General features: G+C 42.3%; 1 protein-coding gene and 1 pseudogene across 3 annotated transcripts in view; one reads left to right on the top strand and one right to left on the bottom strand.

The window, feature by feature from the left end:
• Positions 1-23,887, bottom strand: part of ASXL2 (ASXL transcriptional regulator 2) — a 130,653-nt gene that overhangs the window by 103,156 nt on the left and 3,610 nt on the right. The window lies entirely within an intron of this gene.
• On the top strand, positions 10,268-10,711 carry LOC116596093 (annotated as a pseudogene).

Below are 23,887 nucleotides of genomic sequence, written 5' to 3'. Positions count from 1 at the left end.
GGTGCCTTCCTTCACTTCACAGCAGCCATTATCTTCATCTCCATTTTGTCTACTTCAGGGAAAATTTAAAAAACAAAACAAAACTAGAGTTAAGAGGGGAGCTGGTAAAGGAAGAAAGGGGTCACAATAAAAGAATACAGTTAATGGGTGCCTGGGTAGCTCAGTTGGTTGAGTATCTGCCTTCAGCTCAGGTCATGTTGCCAGGGTCCTGGGATCCAGCCTCAGCTGTGGACTCCTTGCTCAGCAGAGGTTGCTTCTCCCTCTCTCTCTACCCCTCCCCCTTGCTCCTGTGTGCAAGCAAACTAACAAATAAATATTTTTTAAAAACTAAAAAAAAGAAAAAGGGTGCCTGGGTGGCTCAGTCAGTTGAGCATCTGCCTACAGCTCAGGTCATGTGGTCCCAGGGTCCTGGGATCGAGCCCCACATCAGGCTCCCTGCCCGTAGGGAAGCCTGCTTCTCCCCCCTCCCAGTGCTCCCTTCTCTAGCTGTGTCTCTCTCTGTCAAATAAATAAAATCTTAAAAAAAAACAAACAAACCCAACACTGAATTTTATAGAAGAAAACTTCAGGCTGATATATGTTTAACCACTTATATTTTAAGCTTTTCTAGCCATCTGAGGCAATATTATTTAATCTGAACTTCCCAGCTATCTTATAACTTCCAAGAAGCCATAGTATCCAGTATGTGGCAAAACTGGTGATCCCATACATTCCTAGGAGCACTCAATAAAAATTGGCACAATCCTTAAAAAAAAAGCAGAAAGTCAGCAGATTATAACCAACCACATTTCTAATCTCCCCAAAGGAAATATTCCAAAAATAGGGATGCATCCCAATTCCAAGTAAGATCGGGTAAATATATTCCAGCCTGTCACTCCCACTGGAATGTAGCTATAAAACTTGAGCAGAATGGGGCGCCTGGGTGGCTCAGTGGGTTGAGCCTCTGCCTTCGGCTCAGGTCATGATCTCAGGGTCCTGGGATCAAGCCCCACGTCGGGCTCTCTGCTCCGCGGGGAGCCTGCTTCCTCCTCTCTCTCTGCCTGCCTCTCTGCCTACCTGTGATCTCTGTCAGATAAATAAATAAAATCTTTAAAAAAAAAAAAAAAAAAAAAAACTTGCGCAGAATGAAAGGAACAGCTGAGGACTCTGCAAAGAAAATGGCTTCTTCTCATGCTCACATGGAGCGTGCACCAAAATACAGCAAGCCATCAGCCATAAAATACACCTTAATAAATTTAAAAGAACAGGGGCACCTGGGTGGCTCAGTGGGTTGAGGCCTCTGCCTTCAGCTCAAGTCATGATTAAACAACATATATTTTTTAAAGATTTTATTTATTTGAGAGAGAGAGAGAATGAGAGAGAGAGAGCATGAGAGGAGACAGGTCAGCAGGAGAAACAGACTTCCTGACGAGCAGAGCCCCCAATGTGGGACTCGATCCCAGGACTCCAGGATCACGACCTGAGCTCAAGGCAGTCGCTTAACCAACTGAGCCACCCAGGCACCCATAAACAACATGATTTTAAACAATGCGTAGGTTAAAGAAGAAATCTCAGAAGAAATTTTAAAATATTATGAACTAAATGAAAATGAAAATACAAGTAATCAAAATTTCAAAAGGCAGGAAAAGCAGCACTTAGAAATTTACAGCACTGAATGGATACATTCATACATTAGGGAAAAAAGATCTAAAATTAATAATCTAAGCGTCTACCTTAGGAAACCGAAAAAGAGCAAAGTAAATTCAAACCTAAGTAGAACAAATAATAGAAATGAGGTGTGCCTGGGAGGCTCAGTCGGTTAAGAGTCTGCCTTTAGCTCCCCGCCTTAGTCCCAGGGACCTGGGACTGAGGCCCGCTTCTGGCTCCTTCCTCAGTGGGGAGCCTGCTTCTCCCTCTGACTGCTTGGCCTGCTCTACCTGCCACTCCCCCTCCTTGCTCCCTTCTCTCTGTCTGAAATAAATAAATGTCTAAGAAAATAAACAAATGAATAAAATCTTAAAAAAAGAGACAAGAAGTAATAAAAATGAGAGCAATAGGGGCGCCTGGGTGGCTCAGTGGGTTAAAGCCTCTGCCTTCGGCTCAGGTCATGATCCCAGGGTCCTGGGATGGAGCCCCGCATCAGGCTCTCTGCTCAGCCAGGGAGCCTGCTTCCTCCTCTCTCTCTGCCTGCCTCTCTGCCTACTTGTGTTCTTTGTCTGTCAAATAAATAAAAATAAAATCTTAAAAAAAAAAAAATGAGAGCAATAATCTGTGAAACTTAAAAGAGGAAATCATAGAGAAAATCAGTAAAACCAAAAGCTGGTCCTCTGAAAAATCAGTAAATCAATAAACCTACAGCTAAGAAAAAAAAGAAGACACACATTATTAGTATCATAAGTAAAAGAGAGGACATCATTACAGATTCCACGGATGCTGAAACTGTAATAAAAGAACGTAATGAACAACTCAATGGCCACAAATTTGATAACCTTGATGATGAAATGAAACCTGTTCCCTGAAAGGCATAATCTGTCAAAACACAGCAAGAAGAAAAAGACAATCTGAATAGGCCTGTATCTTTTAAAGAAATAGAATAGGGGTCCCTGGGTGGCTCAGTAGGTTAGGTGTCTGCCTTCAGCTGAGGTCATGATCCCAGGCTCCTGGGACAGAGCCACACATTGGGCTCCCTGCTCAGCAGGAGCCTGCTTCTCTCTCTCCTCAATGCTCATGCTCTCTTCTATCTCTGTCTCTCTCTCTCTCTCAAATAAATAAGTAAAATCCTAAAGAATGAATGAATGAATGATCTTCCAAAACAGAAAACACCAGGCAATTCAAGACAGAGAGCAGGAGGGGGAGAGGGAGAGCAAGAATCTTAAGCAGACTCTGCACTCAACACTGAGCTGTACACGGGGCTCAATCTCACAACACTGAGATCAAGACCTGAGCCAAAACCAAGAGGCAGAGCTTAACTAACTGTGCCATCCAGACACCCCACCAAACATGTAAGGCAGAAATTACATCAATTCTCTACAATCCTTTCCAGAAGACAGATGCAGGAGTATTTCCTAACTCATTCTGAGGCCAGCGATACTCTAATACCAAAACCAGAACCAAAAAAAAAAAAAAAAAAAAAAAAACTAAAGATCAATATCTCATTAACATAGATGCAAAAAATCCTTAACAAAATATTAACAAATCAGGGGCCCATGGGTGGCTCAGTGGGTTAAAGCCCCTGAGCCTCTGCTCAGGTCATAATCCCAGGGTACTGGGATCAAGCCCTGCATCGGGCTCTCTGCTCAGTGGGGAGCCTGTTTCCTCCTCTCTCTCTGCCTGCCTCTCTGCCTACTTGTTGATCTCTATCTGTCAAGTAAATAAATAAAATCTTAAGAAAAATAATAATAACAAATCAAATACAACAAAGTGAATGGTAGCAGAAAGCCTAGAGAAGACCAGACTTCAAAATACCACCAACTGGCAATGAGTTTAGCAAATATTTCCCTCCACTGTCTCTCAATCTGAACTCAACAAAGCCCAACACGTGGATACAGGCATCAATGTAGATGGTTCCATTAGGATGGAGTTTCCTAATGCTCAGCAACAAAGTATTTTATGTTTTATGTCTTTCCTTCATTTTTAATTTTCCTTCTTCTCTCATACCCCAAGTAATTCTGTGGCAACAACAGCCACAGAGTTAAGTAGGCGTGTAAAACTCTGAAAGGAGGAAACCTTCCCCTTTTTTTTTTTTTAAAGATTTTATTTATTTATTTGACAGAGAGAAATCACAAGTAGTCAGAGAGGCAGGCAGAGAGAGAGAGAGAGGGAAGCAGGCTCCCTGCTGAGCAGAGAGCCCGATGCGGGACTCAATCCCAGGACCCTGAGATCATGACCTGAGCCAAAGGCAGCGGCTTAACCCACTGAGCCACCCAGGCGCCCAAACCTTCCCCTTCTTACCTAAGGTGTTATGGTATCAAGAGAATGAGACAAACCCCATTGCTCTTTTAATCTCTCATCTCCTGTTCCTTGGCCCAAAGGGGACACAGCTGCAGGAAAAACAGAGTGGAATAAAGAAAATTTCTGGCCAAAGATGAGAAACCGGAGTTCCAAGGAATCAAACAAAAGAACTCAAGAAAGTGACCCCTTAAAGTTGTGAACGAACTCCTCAACTAACACCTGAGTTACATGTGCGTGGACTGGATACTGAAACAGCGGAGAACAGAACTATAGGATAGAATAGGGTTAGCAAAACTTTTCTATGAAGGGCCAAACAATAAATATTTTAGGTTCTGTAGGCCCAACATTCTATGTCACAACTGTGACCACTAAAGTATGAAAGCAGCCACAAAAAATACAAACAAGTGGGCATGGCTGTGTTCCAATAAAATCTTACTTATAAATAGGCAGTGAACTAGATCTGGCCCACAGGCCATAGTTTCACAACCCACCACCCAAATCCCAAATGCTATGATGGTTCACACAAAGGACAAATCCAAATGGCAGTTAAAAGTCTTTGAAGACTTAACTGACATTAAAACAACCCACAGAAGGCTGGTGAAAACTTGAAGCCTCAACACAATTCAGTCAACTGTTCACTAAAACAAAACTATTAACATTCTCCATAAAATTGAAACAAGATAAAGAGTATCAATTACAATCTAAATTGACTTGGTATTGGGGCATCTGAGTGGCTCAGTGGGTTAAGCCACCCCCTTCAGCTCAGATCATAATCTCAGGGTCCTGGGATCAAGCCCCACATGGGGCTCTCAGCTCAGCAGGGAGCCTGCTTCCCGCCCCCCCCCCACCACCTGCCTCTCTGCCTACTTGTGATCTCTGTCAAATAAATAAATAAAATCTTTTTTAAAAAATAAATAAATAAATGTACTTGGTATAGCAAGACCCAGAAAAATCTCAACTTGTTTGGGAAAAGAAAATCAAAAGATAGAAGCAAAAAGATAATGCTGATGAGTAAAATGTTTCAAAGACTTAAAAGCAGGTTTATAAAAATGCTCCAAGTAAAGGTAAAACACTCTTGAAGGAAGAGGAAGATACAAAGTAGAATATAAAGAAGAATCAAATGGAAATTTTAAAACTGAAAAACCACCAAAAACAAACAAACAAACAAAAAAAACACCTCACTGAATTAATCAACAGCAGAAGAGGAAGTGAACATGAAAACAGAAAAACAGAAATTAACTAATGATTGGGGGGAGGGACAAAACCTTTATTCAAAATTTAAATTTTTTTATGTTACAGATCAAGAAAGTAAAAGAAGGGGCGCCTGGGTGGCTCAGTGGGTTGAGCCTCTGCCTTCGGCTCAGGTCATGGTCTCAGGGTCCTGGGATCCAGGCCTGCATTGGGCTCTCTGCTCAGCAGGGAGCCTGCTTCCCTTCCCCTCTCTGCCTGCCTCTCTGCCTGTCAAACAAATAAGGGGCACCTGGGTGGCTCAGTGGGTTAAAGCCTCTGCCTTCAGCTCAAGTTGTGTGCTCCCAGGGGCTTGAGATCGAGCCCAGCATCGGGCTTCCGGCTCAGCGGGGAGCCTGCTTCCTCCTCTCTCTCTCTCTGCCTGCTTCTCTGCCTACTTGTGATCTCCGTCTGTCAAATAAATAAATAAAATCTTTAAAAATAAATAAATTAATTAAATCTTTAAAGAAAAAGAGACTTCTATGCAATATCTACAAATAACTCTTACAAACCAACAAATGACAAATATCCCAATTAAAAAAAGAGAAAAGGGGAAAAAAATTGGCAAAGGATACGCATAGACATTTCTCCAAAGAAGATAGACAGTGGTCAGTAAACAGATAAAAGGATGCTATAAAAAGCACCTTTCAAAAAAGCACATGAGAGGCATGTGGGTGGCTCAGTGGGTTAAAGCCTCTGCCTTCAGGTCAGGTAATGATCCCCACATCCTGGGAATGAGACCCCCATCGGCCTCTCTGCTCAGCAGGGAGCCTGCTTCCCCCACCCGCCTCTGCCTGCCTCTCAGCCTACTTGTGATCTCTGTCAAATAAATAAATGAAATCTAAAAAAAAAAAAAAAACACACACACACACATACATGAATAATGTCATTTATTCATTAGGAAAATACAAATCAAAACCACAATGAGATACCAGCTCACATCCACTAGAATGGCTATGATTATTAAAAGAAAAAAAAAAGAGGAAAACTACAAGGGTTGGCAAGGATGTGAAGATATTAGAATCCTCAAATATTGCTGGTAACAATGTAAACAAATAGATGGCAAACAGTTCGGAAACTCCCCAAAAGTTAAACATAGAGCTAACAACCTAGCAATTCCACTCCTAGATACATAACAAAAAGAATTTAAAAACCAAAAAGAAAAAACTAAAAAGAGGTGTTTTGGTTCTTTTTCAATTTTGCTCCCTCTGCACAAAGTCCTCTCTTCTGCTGGCATTCTCTAGCACACTCTGCAGGGCAGGAGTGTTGTCTCCAGCAACCACACGCAGCAGGGAAATGTGGGCTGAAACAGGGTTAGCACTGCTGATACAAAAAGTTGTACATGAAATGTTCACAGCAGCATTATTCACAATAGCCAAATAGTGGCAACAACCCAAATGGCTATCAACTAATGAATAGATAAAAGGGAGTATATCCATATGATGAAATATTATTCAGCCATAAAAAGGACACGCTACAATACAGATGAACTTTGAAAACATTATCTTACATAAAAGAAGTCAGACACAAAAGGCCACATATTTATTGTATCATTCCATTCAGAAGAATCCAACAGAGGCAAATACTCAGATATAGAAAGTAGATTAGTTATTACCAGAGGCTGAGAGGAGAGAATGGAAAGTGACTGCTAATAGTAACAAAAATAACAGGTAAATATCAATGAGGCTGAAAACAGAAAAACAGAAAAATAAAGAAAAAACAAAAGCTGTTCTTTCAATAGATCTATAAAACTGATAAACCTCTAATAAAAGGAACAAAGAAAAAAAGAAAAGACACAAATTACCAGTATCAGGAATAAAGAGGCGTATCACTACAGACTCCACAAGCAGTAAAGGAATACTACAAAAAAGACTCTAGAGACATAAATTCAACAACTTAAATGAATGGGGTAATTGGTCAAACTCCTAAAACCTACTCAAGAGGACAGAGATAATCTTAATAGTCCTATAACTAGGGGCGCCTGGGTGGCTCAGTGGGTTAAAGCCTCTGCCTTCGGCTCAGGTCATGGTCCCAGGGTCCTGGGATCGAGCCCCGCATCGGGCTCTCTGCTCAGCAGGGAGCCTGCTTTCCCCTCTCTCTCTGCCCGCCTCTCTGCCTACTTCTGATCTCTCTCTCTCTGTCAAATAAATAAATAAAATCTTAAAAAAAAAAAAAGGTCCTGTAACTATATAAGAAATTGAATTCATAGTTACAAAACTGTAAAGAAGTCTCCAGACCCGGAAATTTTCACTGGTGAGGGCTAGCAAGTATTTACAAAAGAAATAACACCAGTTCTACAAACTATCCATTCTCACTATTCACAACAGTAATGTTCCATAAAGTCACTGTAAACACTATTTAACAAATACTGAACCACTGCTCCTGGAGGAAACAGAGGTTCCTGAAAGACTGCTCACATTTTTGTCAACAATCAGTATAACTTTGATCTTATGTGCTTATATTTGAAGATATTTTATTTAATACATGTTAATAATGCATTAACAATGAACTCATGGCCGACAGCACTGTAAAACTCTTGCCTATATAAAGCTTATCTAACACAGGCAATTTCTCCATTAGGAACATCGCAGCTTTTTGCTTTTTTTTTTTTTTTAACAGCTTTCTTCAACTTAAGAATACTAGATAGTGGGGTGCCTGGGTAGCTCAGTGGATTAAGCCTCTGCCTTTGGCTCAGTTCATGATCTCAGGGTCCTGGGATCAAGCCCCGCATCAGGCTCTCTGTTCAGAGGGGAGCCTGCTTCTCCCTCTCTCTCTGCCTGCCTCTCTGCCTACTTGTGATCTCTCTCTCCGTGTCAGATAAATAAATAAAATATTTTTAAAAAACAGGGGCACCTGGGTGGCTCAGTGGGTTGGGCCGCTGCCTTCGGCTCAGGTCATGATCTCTGGGTCCTGGGATCGAGTCCTGCGACGGGCTCTCTGCTCAGCAGGGAGCCAGCTTCCTCCTCCTCTCTCTCTCTCTGCCTGCCTCTCTGCCTGCCTCTCTGCCTACTTGTAATCTCTATCTGTCAAATAAAATAAATAAAATATTTTTTTAAATATTTAAAAAAAACAAATAAATACCAGATAGTACTTCTGCACTACACTTGGGGGCCATTTTAAACAGTAAGAGCACCAACAAAAATGCAAAAGCCAAGGCACTAAATAGGCCACAAAAAGGACACAATTTCACAAAGGTCACAAAGCAGAGACCTCAGGTGGGAATGTCCACATTAGGTGAGTCAAATTTTTTGCCACACCGTCCACATCCATGGATGAACACAAAAATGTCATGAGTACTGTTTCCAGTGTTAGGCATAAACTTTAGGGGGTGTCTGGGGTGGCTTAGTCTCTTAAGCTTCTGACTTTTGACCACAGCTCAGGTCATGATCTTAGGGTCATGAAATCAAGCCCTACATCAGAGCCTACTTAAGACTCGCTCTCCCTCTCCCTCTGTCTCCCTCCCTACCAGGCTGCTCACACTCCCTAAAAATAAAAAATAAGGGGCACCTGGGTGGCTCAGTCAGTTAAGTGTTTGCCTTTGGTTCAGATCATGATCCCAGGGTCCTGGGATCGAGCTCTGCATCAGGCTGCCTGCTCAGCTGGGAGCCTGCTTCTCCCTCTTGCTCTCCCACTTCTCCCTCTCCCGCTCCCTGTTTCAGTGCTCTCACTCTCTCTTTCTCTCAAACAAATAAAATAGGGGCACCTGGGTGGCTCAGTGGGTTAAAGCCTCTGCCTTTGGCTCAGATCATGATCCCAGGGTTCTGGGGTCGATCCCACATAGGGCTCTCTGCTCGGCAGAGAGCCTGTCCCCCCACCTCACCTGCCTCTCTGCCTACTTATCTCTCTCTCTGTCAAATAAATAAATTTTAAAAAAGAAGAAGAAGAAGAAGAAGAAAAAACAAAAGAGTAAATTTTAGCAATAGATGAATCCACAAATACTGATCTAGTAATGATGATAAAAGAATAGGGGAGGGAGACTTCTTAACTGATTTTTATGAGACCAGGATTATCCCGGTATCAAAACCCAGACAAAGATGATAGAAGAGGGGCGCCTGGGTGGCTCAGTGGGTTAAGCCTCTGCCTTCGGCTCAGGTCATGATCCCAGGGTCCTGGGATCGAGTCCCACATCGGGCTCTCTGCTCAGAAAGGAGCCTGCTTCTTCCTCTCTCTCTGCCTGCTTCTCTGCCGACTTGTGATCTCTGTCTGTCAAATAAATAAAAAAAATATTAAAAAAAAAAAAAACGATGATAGAAGAAAACTACAGATGAATATCCCTCATGAACAGAACTGTAAATGTCCTCAAAGAAATACTGGCAAATCCAGCTATATATAAATTATATATAAAAAGCATAATACAGGGGCACCTGGGTGGCTCAGTGGTTTAAGCCTCTGCCTTTGGCTCAGTTCATGATCTCAGGGTCCTGGGATCAAGCCCCGCATCAGGCTCTCTGCTCAGCGGGGAGCCTGCTTCCCTCTCTCTCTCTGCCTGCCTCTCTGCCTACTTGTGATCTCTATCAAATAAATAAATAAAAATCTTAAAAAAAAAAAAGCATAATAAACCACGACCACCAGGTGAATTATTTTTTCCCCAAGGACTGCAGAGCCAATTCAAAATTTGAAAATCAATGTCATCCACCATAATAATAGTCTAAAACTTTAAAGCAAATGATCTTGGCAACTGAGTCAGAAAAAGCATCAGACAAAACCCAACATCCACTCATAACAAAAACTCTTGGTAAACTAAAGATAAAAGGGAGCTTCCTGAACCCGACAGTAAGTGTTTACAAAAATCCTATAGCTAGTACACTTAACAATCGAAGACGGAATGCGTTCCCCTGTAATTAGGAAAAAAAAAAAAATGTATCTACAAATCATATCCAGCGAAGGATTTGTACCCAGAATACATACAGAATTCTAGTACCATCAGAAGAACAATAAACAACCCACTTAAACAGTGGGAAGAAGACTTAAACAGACACTTCACCAAAGATGATACAAATTTGGAAAATAAGCACGTGGAAAGATGTTCGAGAGTGACATGGCCCACAGCAGGCAGTGAGGACACAGCACCCTTGTTTCTTCCTCGTTCATGACTCCCTTTTTACGGTAGCAGCTGCCCTGGCCACAGTTCTCTCTGACATGCAGCTCTTTGTCTGCACCCAGGAGCTACACACCCTCAGGGTGACTGGGCAGGAGACAGTCGCCCAGATCAAGGCTCATGTAGCCTCGCAGGAGGGCACTGTTCCCACAAGATCAAGTACTGTTCCTGGCAGGCATGCCTTAAGACCATGAGACTACCCTGGGTCAGTGTGGAGTAGAGGCTCTGACGACCCTGGAAGTAATTGGTTGCATGCTTGGAGGTGAAGTCCATGGTTCCCTGGCCCATGCTGGGAAAGTAAGAGGGCAGACTCCCAAAGTGGCCAAACAAGAGAAAAAAAAGAAGACAGGCTGAGCCAAGTGGCAGATGCAACACAACCGGCGCTTTGTCAACACTGTGCCCATCTTTGGCAAGAAAACGGGTCCCAATGCCAACTCTTAAGTTGTCCCTTGTAATCCTGGCTTTCCCCAATAAAGATACTTAGTTCAGTTTAAAAAAAAAAAAAGAAAGAAAAGAAAAAAAAAGACACTCTGGTGAGCCTGGGTGGCTCCATCGTTCATTGGCTGCCGTCAGCTCAAGTCATGATCTTGGGGTCCTGGGATCAAGCCCTGCATCAGGCTCCCTGCTCAGCGGGAAGACTGCTTCTCCCTCTCCCACTCCCCCTGCTTGTGTTCCCTCTCTCGCTGTGTCTCTCTTTGTTAAAAAATAAAATTTAAAAAAAAAAAAAAAAAGGATGCTCAACAACATAAGCTATAGGGAAATCAAAATCACTATGATTTACCATTACACATTTCTCAGGATGGCTGAAACAGGGGTGCCAGGGTGGCTCAGTGGGTTAAGTATCTGTCTACCTTTGGCAGCGTCCTCTCAGCGTCCTGGGATCATTTGCGGCATCAGGCTCCCTGCTGGAGGTGGGGGTGTCTGGGGTCTGTTTCCCCTCTTCCTGCTCATGTTCTCTTTCGCTCTCAAATAAAATCTCTTAAAAGGGGCGCCTGGGGCGCCTGGGTGGCTCAGTGGGTTAAGCCGCTGCCTTCGGCTCAGGTCATGATCTCAGGGTCCTGGGATCGAGTCCCGCGTCGGGCTCTCTGCTCAGCGGGGAGCCTGCTTCTCTCTCTCTCTCTCTCTCTGCCTGCCTCTCTGTCTACTTGTGATCTCTGTCAAATAAATAAATAAAATCTTTTAAAAAGGGGGGGGGGCGCCTGGGTGGCTCAGTGGGTTAAGCTGCTGTCTTTGGCTCAGGTCATCATCTCAGGGTCCTGGAACTGAGCCCCACATCAGGCTCTTTGCTCAGCAAGAAGCCTGCTCCTCTCTCTCTCTCTGCCTGCCTCTCTGCCTACTTGTGATCTTTCTCTGTCAAATAAGTAAATAAAATCTTTAAAAAAAAAAATCTCTTAAAAAAAAAAAAGGCTCGGGGCGCCTGGGTGGCTCAGTGGGTTAAGCCGCTGCCTTTGCTCGGGTCATGATCTCAGGGTCCTGGGATCGAGTCCCACATCGGGCTCTCTGCTCCTCGGGAGTCAGCTTCTTCCTCTCTCCCTGCCTGCCTCTCTGCCTACTTGTGATCTCTGTCTCTCAAATAAATAAATAAAATCTTTAAAAAAAAAAAAAAAAAAGGCTGGGGCGCCTGGGTGGCTCAGTGGGTTAAGCCGCTGCCTTCGGCTCAGGTCATGATCCCAGGGTCCTGGGATTGAGCCCCACATCGGGCTCTCTGCTCCTCGGGAGTCAGCTTCTTCCTCTCTCCCTCTGCCTGCCTCTCTGCCTACTTGTGATCTCTGTCTCTCAAATAAATAAATAAAATTAAAAAAAAAAAAGGCTAAAATTAAAAAATGCTGACGGGGTGCCTGGGTGGCTCAGTGGGTTAAAGCCTCTGCCTTCAGCTCAGGTCATGATCCCAGGGTCCCCGGATCGAGCCCCACATCGGGCTCTCTGTGCAGCAGGGAGCTTGCTTACCCCTCTCCCTCTGCCTGCCTTTTCTGCCTACTTGTTATCTCTGTCAAATAAATAAATAAGATCTTAAAAAAAAAAAAATGCTGACAGTACCAAGCACTGGCAAGGGTGAAGACTAACTACATTTCAAACAGACTGCTGGTGAGAATGCAGCCACTCTGAAAGCTTCCCAGTTTCTTACAAAGCTAGACATACACTTACCAATTATGCAGCAATCCAACTTCTGGATATTTACCCTGGAAAAATGAAAACTTAACGTTCAAAGGAGAATCTGCCCACAAATATTTATTGCAACTCCATTCTTATTTGCCAAAAGCACAAACCATTCCTCAACAGTGAATGGGCTAAACCATTACACATTGGCACAATGAAATACCACTCAGCAAGAAAAAGGAATAAACTATTAATACAAAAAACAACACAGATGAACCTCAAAGGCATTAGAGTGAATTAAACAAACCAGTCTCAAAGATCATATGCTATATGATACCATTTATATAACATTCTCAGAAAGATAAAACTAGTGATGAAGAACATATCATTGGTTGCCAAGGGTCAGGGCAAGAGGAGGGTAATTACAGCACAACAGCAAGAGAAGAGTTTCCTAGCTTGTACCTGACTATCGTGGTGGTGGTTACATATGCTAAATTCACACAACTGTGTAACAAAAAGGTTAATTTTTTACTGCATGGGAATTTTTAAAATAAACTTCTAAATGAAAATAATGGAGTGAGGTACCAGGGCTGTGCCTAAGTAGAAAATAAAAAGATAGTCACTACAGCATTAGTGGCCATTTTAAGTTTCTCATTTTAATACTGTTGAGCATTTATGACATAACCACATAATGGAATATTCTTCAGCCATAAAAAAGGGTTACTATTAGCAACACCACAAAATGACACATAAAAGTATTTTTTAACATGAAAAACCAGAATAGAAACTGAGAGACTAATTACAACCAAGCAGAAGAAAACGTATCAAAGACTAGAAGGAGGGGCCCCTGGGTGGCTCAGTGGGTTAAAGCCTCTGCCTTCTGCCCGGGTCATGGTCCAGGTCCTGGGACAGACCTCGAATCGGGCTCTCTACTCAGCAGGGAGCCTGCATCCCTTCCTCTCTCTCTGCCTGCCTCTCTGCCTGCTTGTGATCTCTGTCTGTCAAATAAAGAATAAATAAAATCTTAACCAAAAAAAAAAAAAAAAAAAAGGACTAGATGGAAATATCCCAAAACGTTTACATTGTATCAAACAGCAGAATAAGTAAGGGGCACGTGGGTAGCTCAGTGGGTTAAAGCCTCTGCCTTAGGCTCAGATCATGATCCCAGGGTTGTGGGATCCAGCCCCACATCAGGCTCTCAAAGGGAGCCTGCTTCCTCCTCTCTCTCTGCCTGCCTCTCTGCCTACTTGTGATCTCTCTCTGTCAAATAAATAAAATCTTTTTTTTTTTTAAAGATTTTATTTATTTATTTGACAGAGAGAAATCACAAGTAGTCGGAGAGGCAGGCAGAGAGAGAGAGAGGGAAGCAGGCTCCCTGCTGAGCAGAGAGCCCGACGTGGGACTCGATCCCAGGACCCTGAGATCATGACCCGAGCTGAAGGCAGCGGCTTAACCCACTGAGCCACCCAGGCGCCCCAAATAAATAAAATCTTAAAAAAAAAAAAAAAAAAAAAGTCGAGTAAGTGATTTTTTCCAAATATTACTTCTATAATTTAAACAATTCATAAGACTTTTGCAAAATAAAGGAAACCTGTTACATTTGCTGTAACTAAATACATTTATTTTAAATTTCAGTATGTATGGACCAAAATGGTATTATGCTAAACAGTCAAATCTGTATGATTTCCCAACCAACAAACAGAAACAAACCCACAGATTTAGACAACAAGCTGATGGTTGCCAGCAGGAAAAGTGGGGGGGGGGGGGGGACCAAGTATGTGAAGGAAATACGACGTAAAATCTTCCAGTTGTTAAGTAAATAAGACACAGGGATATAATGTAGAGCATAGAGGATACAGTCAATGATATTGTAAAAACTTTGTATGACAAATTATATGCATTTCAAAATGTATAAATATTGAATCGCAGGGCACCTGGGTAGCTCAGCTGTTAAGCATCTGCCTTCGGCTCAGGTCATGATCTTAGGGTTCTGGGATCAGGCCCCACATCAGGCTCCCTCCTCAGCAGGAAGCCTGCTTCTCCCTCTCCCCCTGCTTGTGTTCCCTCTCTCGCTGTCTGTCTCTGTCAAATAAATAAATAAAATCTTTTTTCAAATTAATAGATAAATAGATGGATAGCTACTGAATCGCTGTCTGATACAACTGAAACTCATACAATACTGTATGTTAACCAATCTCCGATAATAAATCTCAAAAGAGTGAAAAATGATATAGTAATCCTAACTCTGAACCAAGATTCACAAACAATAAAGTGAAGTAGATTTCTGAAATATCAAACCTCATCTAGGTCATTAATCAGAAAAAAGACTGACAAAAAATGTCTAATACAGACTAAGAAAACATCTAAAAGTGATACAAAGTAGAGTAAAACCATTTACAAATAAGTGTTTCAAGGCATACAGAATTCATACCACAAATATGCTCACACCATTTTTAAGATTAGCTTTAAAGCATAAAACTTAACTGTTCTTCATATAGAACTTTCAAAACCCCTTGAATTAGGGGTATCTGGGTGGCTCAGTTGGTTAAGTGTCTACCTTCAGCTTAGGTCATGATCCCAGGGTCCTGAGATGGAGCTGCGCTCGGGGCCCACTGAGAACCTGCTTCTCCCTCTTCCCTCTGCCTTCTGCTCTGCCTACTTGTGCTATCTCTCTGTCAAATAAATAAAACCTTAAAAAAAAAAAAAACTTTAAAATAATCTACAAATTCCTGGTGGGAGGTCCACAGAAAGTTAAACAATCATTTTCATTAAATCTGTGTCATTTGCTACCTCTTGTCAGCTAGAAAACAAACCTAAGAAATAGATATGAACCAAATCCAGTAATAAATGAAAAAATGGGGGCACGAGGGTGGCTCACTGGGTTAAGCCTCTGCCTTCTGCTCAAGTCATGATCTCAGGGTTCTGGGATCAAGCCCTGCATTGGGCTCTCTGCTCAGCAGGGAGCCTGCTTCCTTCTCTCTGCCAGTCTCTCTGCCTACTTGTAATCTCTGTCAAATAAATCTTTTTTTTTTAATTTTTTTAATGAAAAAATGGGAAATAATCGATATTTAATGGTGTTTTCACAAAGAACATCATGCATCCCAGAGCTACCACAGTATCTGACTCCAGGAAACAATTCACTGAAATACAGTATGAATGGCTCCTTCTTAAGAGTTGTGCAACACACAGCCCTGATTCTACACCTGCCCAAACCTGAAGACCAGGGGTACAGAAGACAGCGGTATGGGAAGAACTGTCATCAGGAATCCAGAAATAAGAAAAATCAACATGAGCTAGAACAACTGGGGAAGTTTTGCTTTCTTTTTTCATCTCAAGAGCAGTAACATCTTCTTGTGCTCAACAGCATTCTACAACTTCCTGTCTGTGTGAGAACTTCAGACCAGCAGAACTTTGGTAAAGGCTTCTGTTGGAGAGCTGTAAATGGGATAGGTGTAGGTAGAATAGATAAGAGAAAAAAATTTGAATGGTATGAAGAAAACGTACACCTCCTCCAACCCTTTTAATCCAAGAGAGCCCTCTACAGCCTCATCTCACAAAATGACCCAAACTGCTCAAATACAGATGTGATGTTATCTCCTGCATAAAAAAAAAAAAACTCTCTGTGAGTTTTTAGAATAAAAATTATTGTCAGCCCAACTTCTACAACTCTCCACATTTTGGCCCCAACCCTACCTGTTCTGGCGTTAACTCTCAATATACAATACTCACAGGTAAATTAGCCAGGCATCAAACATGCCCTGCATTTTTTTTATTCTCCCTCTTTTCAGCTCTTCCCTCTGCTTAAAATGCCCTTAAAATCATCATCCATTAATACCGAGGCTAAATATTCTGAGACCAAGCCTGCATAATACCCTCCCCACCAAATTTGAGTATTACTACAGTTTGCTAGTATACGACCTCTGTAACACAAATTTATTTTGCCATTATTTATGAATAATTATGAAACTTAGGTTAAAACAATAAACTATCTCAGTTTTTTAAGCTTATTTATTTTTTTAGTGATCTCTACACCCAGTGTGGGGCTCAAATCCAGGGCCCTCAGATCAACACTTGCAAACTCTTTTGGCTGCACCAGCCAGCTATCTCTGTTTCTGTGTTGTCAGGATTCTGAGCAAGGATTAACTGAGTCTTGCACTTAGGGTCTCACTAGGCTGAAATCAAAGTATCAGCTGGGACTGTGAACTCATCTGAGGCTTTGGGTTTTTTTCCAAACCTCCTAACAAGCTTCCTTGCTGGCAGGTTTCAAGTCTCTTTCTGTTTCCTTGCTGACTCTAGGCCAGGAGTCGCACAGCTCCAGGAGGCTGCCTGTCATTCCTTGCCACATGGCCCTCTTCATGCAGTTCACAACGTCTAAGTCAAGAGCAGGATTTTGTGCAGAATTTCCTGAAGCAGGAGATGGATCTTTCAGTGAGTTCCCAGAGTTGTTCAGAGCTAGTTTAACTCTCTGTGTGATTCCACATTCACCTTGGAAACAATTGGCAAATGGGGTCCGTGAGGTTAAATGGCTTTTCATTTAAATAGTCTCAAACCTGTGCTTATTTTCTAAGAAATAACTTCACAACATTTAGTTTTCCCATTCAAAAAATGTAAAACAAAACATAATTTACAATATGTATTTTGGGGGCACCTGGGTGGCTCAGGTCATGATCCCAGGGTCCTGGGATTGAGCCCCACATTGGGTTCTCAGCGCAGCAGGGAGCCTGCTTCCCCCTCTGCCTCTCTGCCTACTTGTGATCTCTGTCAAATAAATCAATAAAATCTAAAAAAAAAAAAATAGTCTTATTTTGGGAACCTCAGTGGCTCAGTTGTTGAGCATCTGCCTTTGGCTGGGATCATGATCCCAGAGTCCTGGGATCACGCCCCAAGTCAGGCTCTCTGGTCACCAGGAAGCCTGCTTCTCCCTCTCTCACTCCCCGTACTTGTGTTCCTGCTCTTGCTGTCTCTCTGTCAAATAAATAAAAATCTTAAAAATAAATAAATAAATAAATAATGCAGTCCTATTTTGCCTGTCATGTTTTTATTGAGTGATTAATGATATATCTGAAAACTGTTTTCCTATTACCTTTACCTTGTAATCCATCTCTTTTTTATATTATACACACAATACAGAAGAGAAAAACCTTTCATAATACATTAACGTATTTCACAGGTAAAATCCATTTAAATATAAAAATTTGTATGGGGGCACCTGGATGGCTCAGTTGGTTAAGCATCTGACTATTGATTGGGTTCAGGTCATGATATCAGGGTGCTGGGATCAAGCCTTGCACCAGGCTCCACACTTGGTCTGTTTGAGATTTTCTCCCTCTCCCTCTGCCCCTCCTCCCCTTCTGTCTCTAAAATAAATAAATCTTCTTAAAAAAATGTGTCTGAACCACTCAAATCATACAGGAAATTAATCTCTATAAATCAACAGAACACATCACAATTTTTACATTACTATTTAGAAATGTCACTAACACCACTAAGCACTTTACTTGAAACTGAATATAGCTAAACCAGCTACTAAATAATTCAGACACCAGTGGGTTAAAGATTCAAGATGATTTGGGCCATCCCAACCTGTGAACTCCAGTGACAGTCCATTCTAAAGGAAATATCAAGTTTTAAATGTCAGCAGCCAAAGAATTTTCAAATGAAAATTTGACAACATTCAACATTATTTCCACATTATTTTTACCAAAAGATGGATCAAATTACTCAAAAGACACTATAAGATTTTATGAGTGTTCCCTGATGCCTAGTACTAAGTACATGTGCATTTACCATTAGCCAATTTTAGTTTTTTTTAGATTTTATTTATTTGACAGAGAGAGACACAGTGAGAGAGGAAACACAAGCAGGGGGCGTGGGAGAGCAAGAAGCAGACTCCCCTCCGAGCAGGGAGCCTGATGTGGGGCTCAATCCCAGGACCCTGGGACAATGACCTGAGCCAAAGGCAGATGCTTAACGACTGAGCCACCCAAGCGCCCCCAATTTTAACTTTCTTAAGCAAGTAGGCAGAGAGGCAGGCAGAGAGAGAGGAGGAAGCAGGCTTCCCGCTGAGCAGAAAGCCCGATGCAGGGCTCGATCCCAGAACCCTGGGATCATGACCCGAGCCAAAGGTGGAGGCTTTAACCCACTGAGCCACCCAGGCACCCCCAATTTTAGCTTTCTTAAGCAAGGTCAGAAGTAGGAATTATTACAGAAATTTCCCAATGTTGGGATGCCTGGGTGGCTCAGTTTGTTGAGCAGCTGCCTTCGGCTCGGGTCATGATCCCGGGGTCCTGGGATCGAGTCCCGCATCGGGCTCTCTGCTCGGCAGGGAGCCTGCTTCTCCCCCTGCCTCTGCCTGCCTCTCTGTCTGCCTGTGCTCACTCGCTCTCTCTCCCTCTATCTCTGACAAATAAATAAATAAAATCTTAAAAAAAAAAAGAAATTTCGCAATGTCAAGGGGTGCCTGGGAGCTCAGTATGTTAAGAGCCCGAGTCTTGATTTTGGCTCAAGTGGTAATCTCAGGGTAGTCTTAGGGTCATGGAATCAAGCCCCACGTTGGGCTCCATGCCCAGTGGAAAGTCCATTTAAGATTCTCCTTCTCCGGGTGCCTGGGTGGCTCAGTGGGTAAAGCTGCTGCCTTCAGCTCAAGTCGTGATCTCAGGATCCTGGGATCGAGTCCTGCATCAGGCTCTCTGCTCAACAGGGAGCCTGCTTCCCTCTCTCTCTCTCTGCCTGCCTGTCTACTGTGATCTCTGTCAAATAAATAAAATCTTTAAAAAAAAAAAAGGTTCTCCCTCTCTCTTTCTGCTCCCCCAACCCATGTGCATGTGTGCTCGTGCTCTATAACATATATTTTTTTTTTTTAAAGCAAGAAAAAAAAAAACAGCAAAGAAAATTCCCCATGTCCAACCATAACTCTTTTGAGTCTTTGGATACCATGGTGTATCTTGGAATAATTTTCTTTCCCAGAACAAGAGAACTCTGACCAGTTTTTGTAGCAAACAATACTATTAAAGTTGACTAACTTTATTCAATTGGTGCTCTCCTGAAAGTTAGAACAGGATCTTCTTTATCTCCAACTTAAAAAGGTGAAGAGAGGGAAAAAAAAAAAAAGACTTAGCACTCACGCAAAAAAGTGAGTTAGACTTTGCAGATAGAAACATGTAAACCTTTAGGCCCCTCTTGCCTTTAAGGGCATCTGTGTGGCTTAGCTTATACAGCTCCTCTTCTTACTCTAGTTTATACAGCGATTGATTCTTCTTCCCAGGGTCATGAGTCCAAGCCCCACACTGGGCATGGAGCCTACTTAAAAAAAAACAAAGACTGTCTTCCACCAGCACAGTCTTACTAAAATATAAACTAAATTCCCCTTATTTGTTCAGAGTAAAACATATTTTATTTAAGGAAGATATGCCTTTGAAACTAAACATTTTTTAAAATTTACAGGGCACCTGCGTGGCTTAGTCATTAAGCATCTGCCTTCGGCTCAGGTCATGATCCCAGAGTCCTGGGATAGAGTTGCACGTCAGACTCTGATTATCAGGAAGCCTACTTCTTCTCCCTTTCCCTATGCCTGCCCCTCTGCCTACTTGTGTGAGGATGCTCTCTCGCTCTAATAAATACATTAAATCTTAAAAAAAAAAAAAATTCAGAGGGCACCTGGGTGGCTCAATCATTAAGCATCTGCCTTCAGCTCAGGTCATGATCCCAGGGTCCTAGGATCGAGCTCTGCACCCCTGCATCGGACTCCCTGCTCAGCAGGAAGCCTGCTTCTCCCTCTTCCCCTTCTGTTCCCTCTCCTGCTCTGTCAAATAAATAAATCTTTAAAAAAAAAATTCAGAATTCGGTTCCTTACACTAGCCACATTTCAAGTTCTCCATGGCCACATATGACTGGTGGCTACAGTGTCGCACAATACAAATACAGAACATTTCTACTAAGTTCTACGGAATAAAAGAAATGTATATCAAAGTGGCAAAGAGTAAAGATTGAGAAAGTCCTTGGAATAGAGAAAAGTAGGAAAAAACAGTGACCTTCAAAATTTTAGAGGGGAATATAAATTTGCACAAACTCAAAGTTTAAAAACTTTATCCCATTCACACAAATGCACGTGCACATGCACATACAATGTACATGCATACATACATATCTGCCAACTTGCAGACACTGAAGTATTAAAGGAAAAAAACCTATAAATGGCCTATATGTCAAAAAAATCAAGGACTGATTTTTTTTTTTAAGATTTTATTTATTTATTTGACAGAGACACAGCAAGAGAGGGAACACAAGCAGGGGGACTAGGAAAGGGAAAGCAGGCTTCCCACTGACCAGGGACCCCAATGTGGGGCTCTAGGGGCTCGATTTCAAGATGCTGGAATCATGACCTGAGCTGAAGGCAGAGGCTTAAAGACTGAGCCACCCAGATGCCCAAGGACTGATTTTTTAATGATGGTACATCTAAAAAAAATGGAATATTAAAAAAACATTAAAGAGAATGAGGCAGATACGTAAGTCATAACATTAAAACCCATCCATGCTGTCAGTCAAGCTGCTGCCTTAAGTTCAGGTCATGGGATCAAGCCCCTAGTGGGCTCTCTGCTCAGCAGAGAGCCTGCTTCTCCCTCTCCCTGCCACTCCCGCTGCTTGTGCTCTCTCTGTGCAAATAAAGAAATTTTAAAAAAAGGGGCGCCTGGGTGGCTCAGTGGGTTGAAGCCTCTGCCTTCAGCTCGGGTCATGATCCCAGGGTCCTGGGATCGAGCCCCGCATCGGGCTCTCTGTTCAGCAGGGAGCCTGCTTCCTCCTCTCTCTCTGCCTGCTTGTGATCTCTGTCAAATAAATAAATAAAATCTTAAAAAAAAAAAAAAGAAAGAAAGAAAGAAATTAAAAAAAAAAAAAAGATCCATTGATAAGTCATAACCAAAAACAAGTTTTGGAACTGTACATAAAATATAAATAGGTATACATATTTATGTATATCGCCACATTCAGGGTTAAAAGTCCAGAAAGCTATATTTGAACTCTCAACCATACTTAATTACAGTATGGTCCCTCTATTTTCAATATTTCAGTATGCAGACTTTCACTTAATCCCATTTTAATTACAGTGACTCAGCAAAGATTAACTCTTTACAGTCTTCTGTTTGATGAATGAGCCTACACAACTTCAACAGAATCTCATAGCAATTAAAACTGTTGTTTTTAAGTCAGATTTAAAGAGTTCTGGGGTGCCTGGGTGGCTCACTCATTAGTGCCTGCCTTTGGCCCAGGTCATGACCCCGGGGTCCTGGAATCAAGTCCCACATGGGGCTCCCTGCTGGGGGGGTGGCGTGCTTCTCCCTTTCCCACTGTGTTCCCTCTCTTGCTGTCTCTGTCAAGTAAATAAATAAAATCTTGGGGTGCCTGGGTGGCTCAGTGGGTTAAAGCCTCTGCCTTCAGCTCAGGTCATGATCCCAGGGTCCTGGGATCGAGTCCCACATGGAGCTCCTTGCTCGGCGGGGAGCCTGGTTCTCCCTCTGCCTCTGCCTCTGCCTGCCTCTCTGTCTTACGTTCTCCCTCTGCCTCTCTGCCTCTATGACTTACGTATCTGCCTGTGCTCACTCAATCTCTCTCCGTCTCTGACAAATAAATAAATAAAATCTTTAATAAATAAATAAATAAATAAAAGCTTAAAAAATAAAATAAATAAAATCTTTTAAAAAAATAGAATGGGGCGCCTCAGTGGCTCAGTGGGTTAATAAGCCTCTGCCTTAGGCTCAGGGTCCTGGGATCAATCCCCACATTGGGCTCCCAGCTCAGCAGGAAGACTGCTTCCCTCATCTCTCTGCCTGCTTCTCTCCCTACTTGTGATCTCTTTCTGTCAAATAAATAAATAAAATCTTTTTAAAAATACAATAAAATAAAGAGTTCTAAAATTTAGGATTTTAAGTTTAGTATATCTAATAACCTTTAATTTTTTTTTAAGATTTTACTTATTTCTTTATTAGAGAGAGTGAAAAGAGTGAGCAAGCACACAAGTAGCAGGAAGAGGGAGAGGGAGAAGCAAACTCCCCACTGAGCAAGGAACTTCACACAGGGCTTGATCCCAGGACCCTGGGATCATAATCTAAGCCGAAGGCAGATGCTTAACTGACTCAACCACCCAGGTGCCCCCAAACAGCTTTTTGTAGTGAAAACACAATGCCTTTCACCAACAGCAAAACTGCACAGCCAGCCTTTTAAGAGAAAAAAAATCTGTATCGAAGGAAATAGCAAGGAATTCTGCAAATGTGATGCTATTCTCTAAGCTCCTGACAGAATTCTGGGAGAGGCATAGAAATTTTTCTTTTTTTAAGATTTTACTTATTTGACTGAGAGACAGTGAGAGAGGGAACACAAGCAGGCAGAGTGGGAGAGGGAGAAGCAGGCTTCCCACTGAGCAGGGAGCCCCATGTGGGGCTGGATCAAACCCAAGCCCAAGGCAGACACTTAGGAACTGAGCCACCCAGACTCCCTTGTATTTTTAATTTTTAAGAAAAAATTACAATAAAGATCACGGGTCCTGAAAATTTCTAAGACTTTCATTTTTTGTAAAGCATATTTTGTTTAGATGTTTTCCTAAACACCTTTCTATTCATTATATATATATATATATTTTTTTTTTTTTTTTAAGATTTATTTATTTATTTGACAGACACAGATCACAAGTAGGCAGAGAGGCAGGCAGGGAGAGAGAGGAAGAAGCAGGCTCCCTGCTTAGCAGAGAGCCCGATGCGGGGCTCGATCCCAGGACCCTGAGATCATGACCTGAGCAGAGGCTTTAACCCACTGAGCCACCCAGGTGCCCATCATTATATATTTTTATCATTATATTTGGTTCTTTTTAGAGAAAGAGCACATGCCCGCTTGAGCACACAACTGAGGCTGAGGGAAAGGGAGAGAGAGAATCAAGCAGTCTCCGTGACTTAGTGGGAGCCCCTCACACGGCTTGATCTAACTAAACCCTGAGATCATAACCTGAGTGAAATCAAGAGTCAGAGGCTTTAACCCACTGAGCCACCCAGGCACCCCCATTGTATTACCAGTTATTTTTCATTTTTTGTACTTCCTACACAAAGTAATTAAACTCTGATTATTCCTCTAACAGAATTTTTTTTTAATTAAAAAAAATTTTTTTTATTTAATGGACAGAGAGAGAGCACAAGCAGGGGGAGTGGGGAGAGGGAGAAAGAGGCTCCCCACTGATCAGATGCGGGACTGGATCCCAGGATGCTGGGCCACCCACGTGCCCCCAGCAGAAAAAATTTTCTATCTTCCATCTTGTTCCCCATAGTTAAATAACTCTAGGTAAATGACAAAAATAAAAATCTATGTACACTCAAAATAATATTAACCACTAAGGGAACTCTATAGATAGCATCCCCCCCCAAGAAAGCCACCTTTTCTTAAATCAAAAAACCACATGCTAAAGATATACAAGACAGACTGCTGTGCTCCTCACCTCTAACACCCATACTTCACTCCTCATACCTGATCACCTTATTCCCAAGATATCCAAAGGTA

The sequence above is a fragment of the Mustela erminea genome, chromosome 7, assembly GCF_009829155.1.
Source record: "Mustela erminea isolate mMusErm1 chromosome 7, mMusErm1.Pri, whole genome shotgun sequence".
Lineage (NCBI taxonomy): Eukaryota > Metazoa > Chordata > Mammalia > Carnivora > Mustelidae > Mustela > Mustela erminea.
The sequence above is the reverse complement of the archived record's forward strand: the minus strand, read 5'-3'. Positions and strand labels throughout refer to the sequence as shown.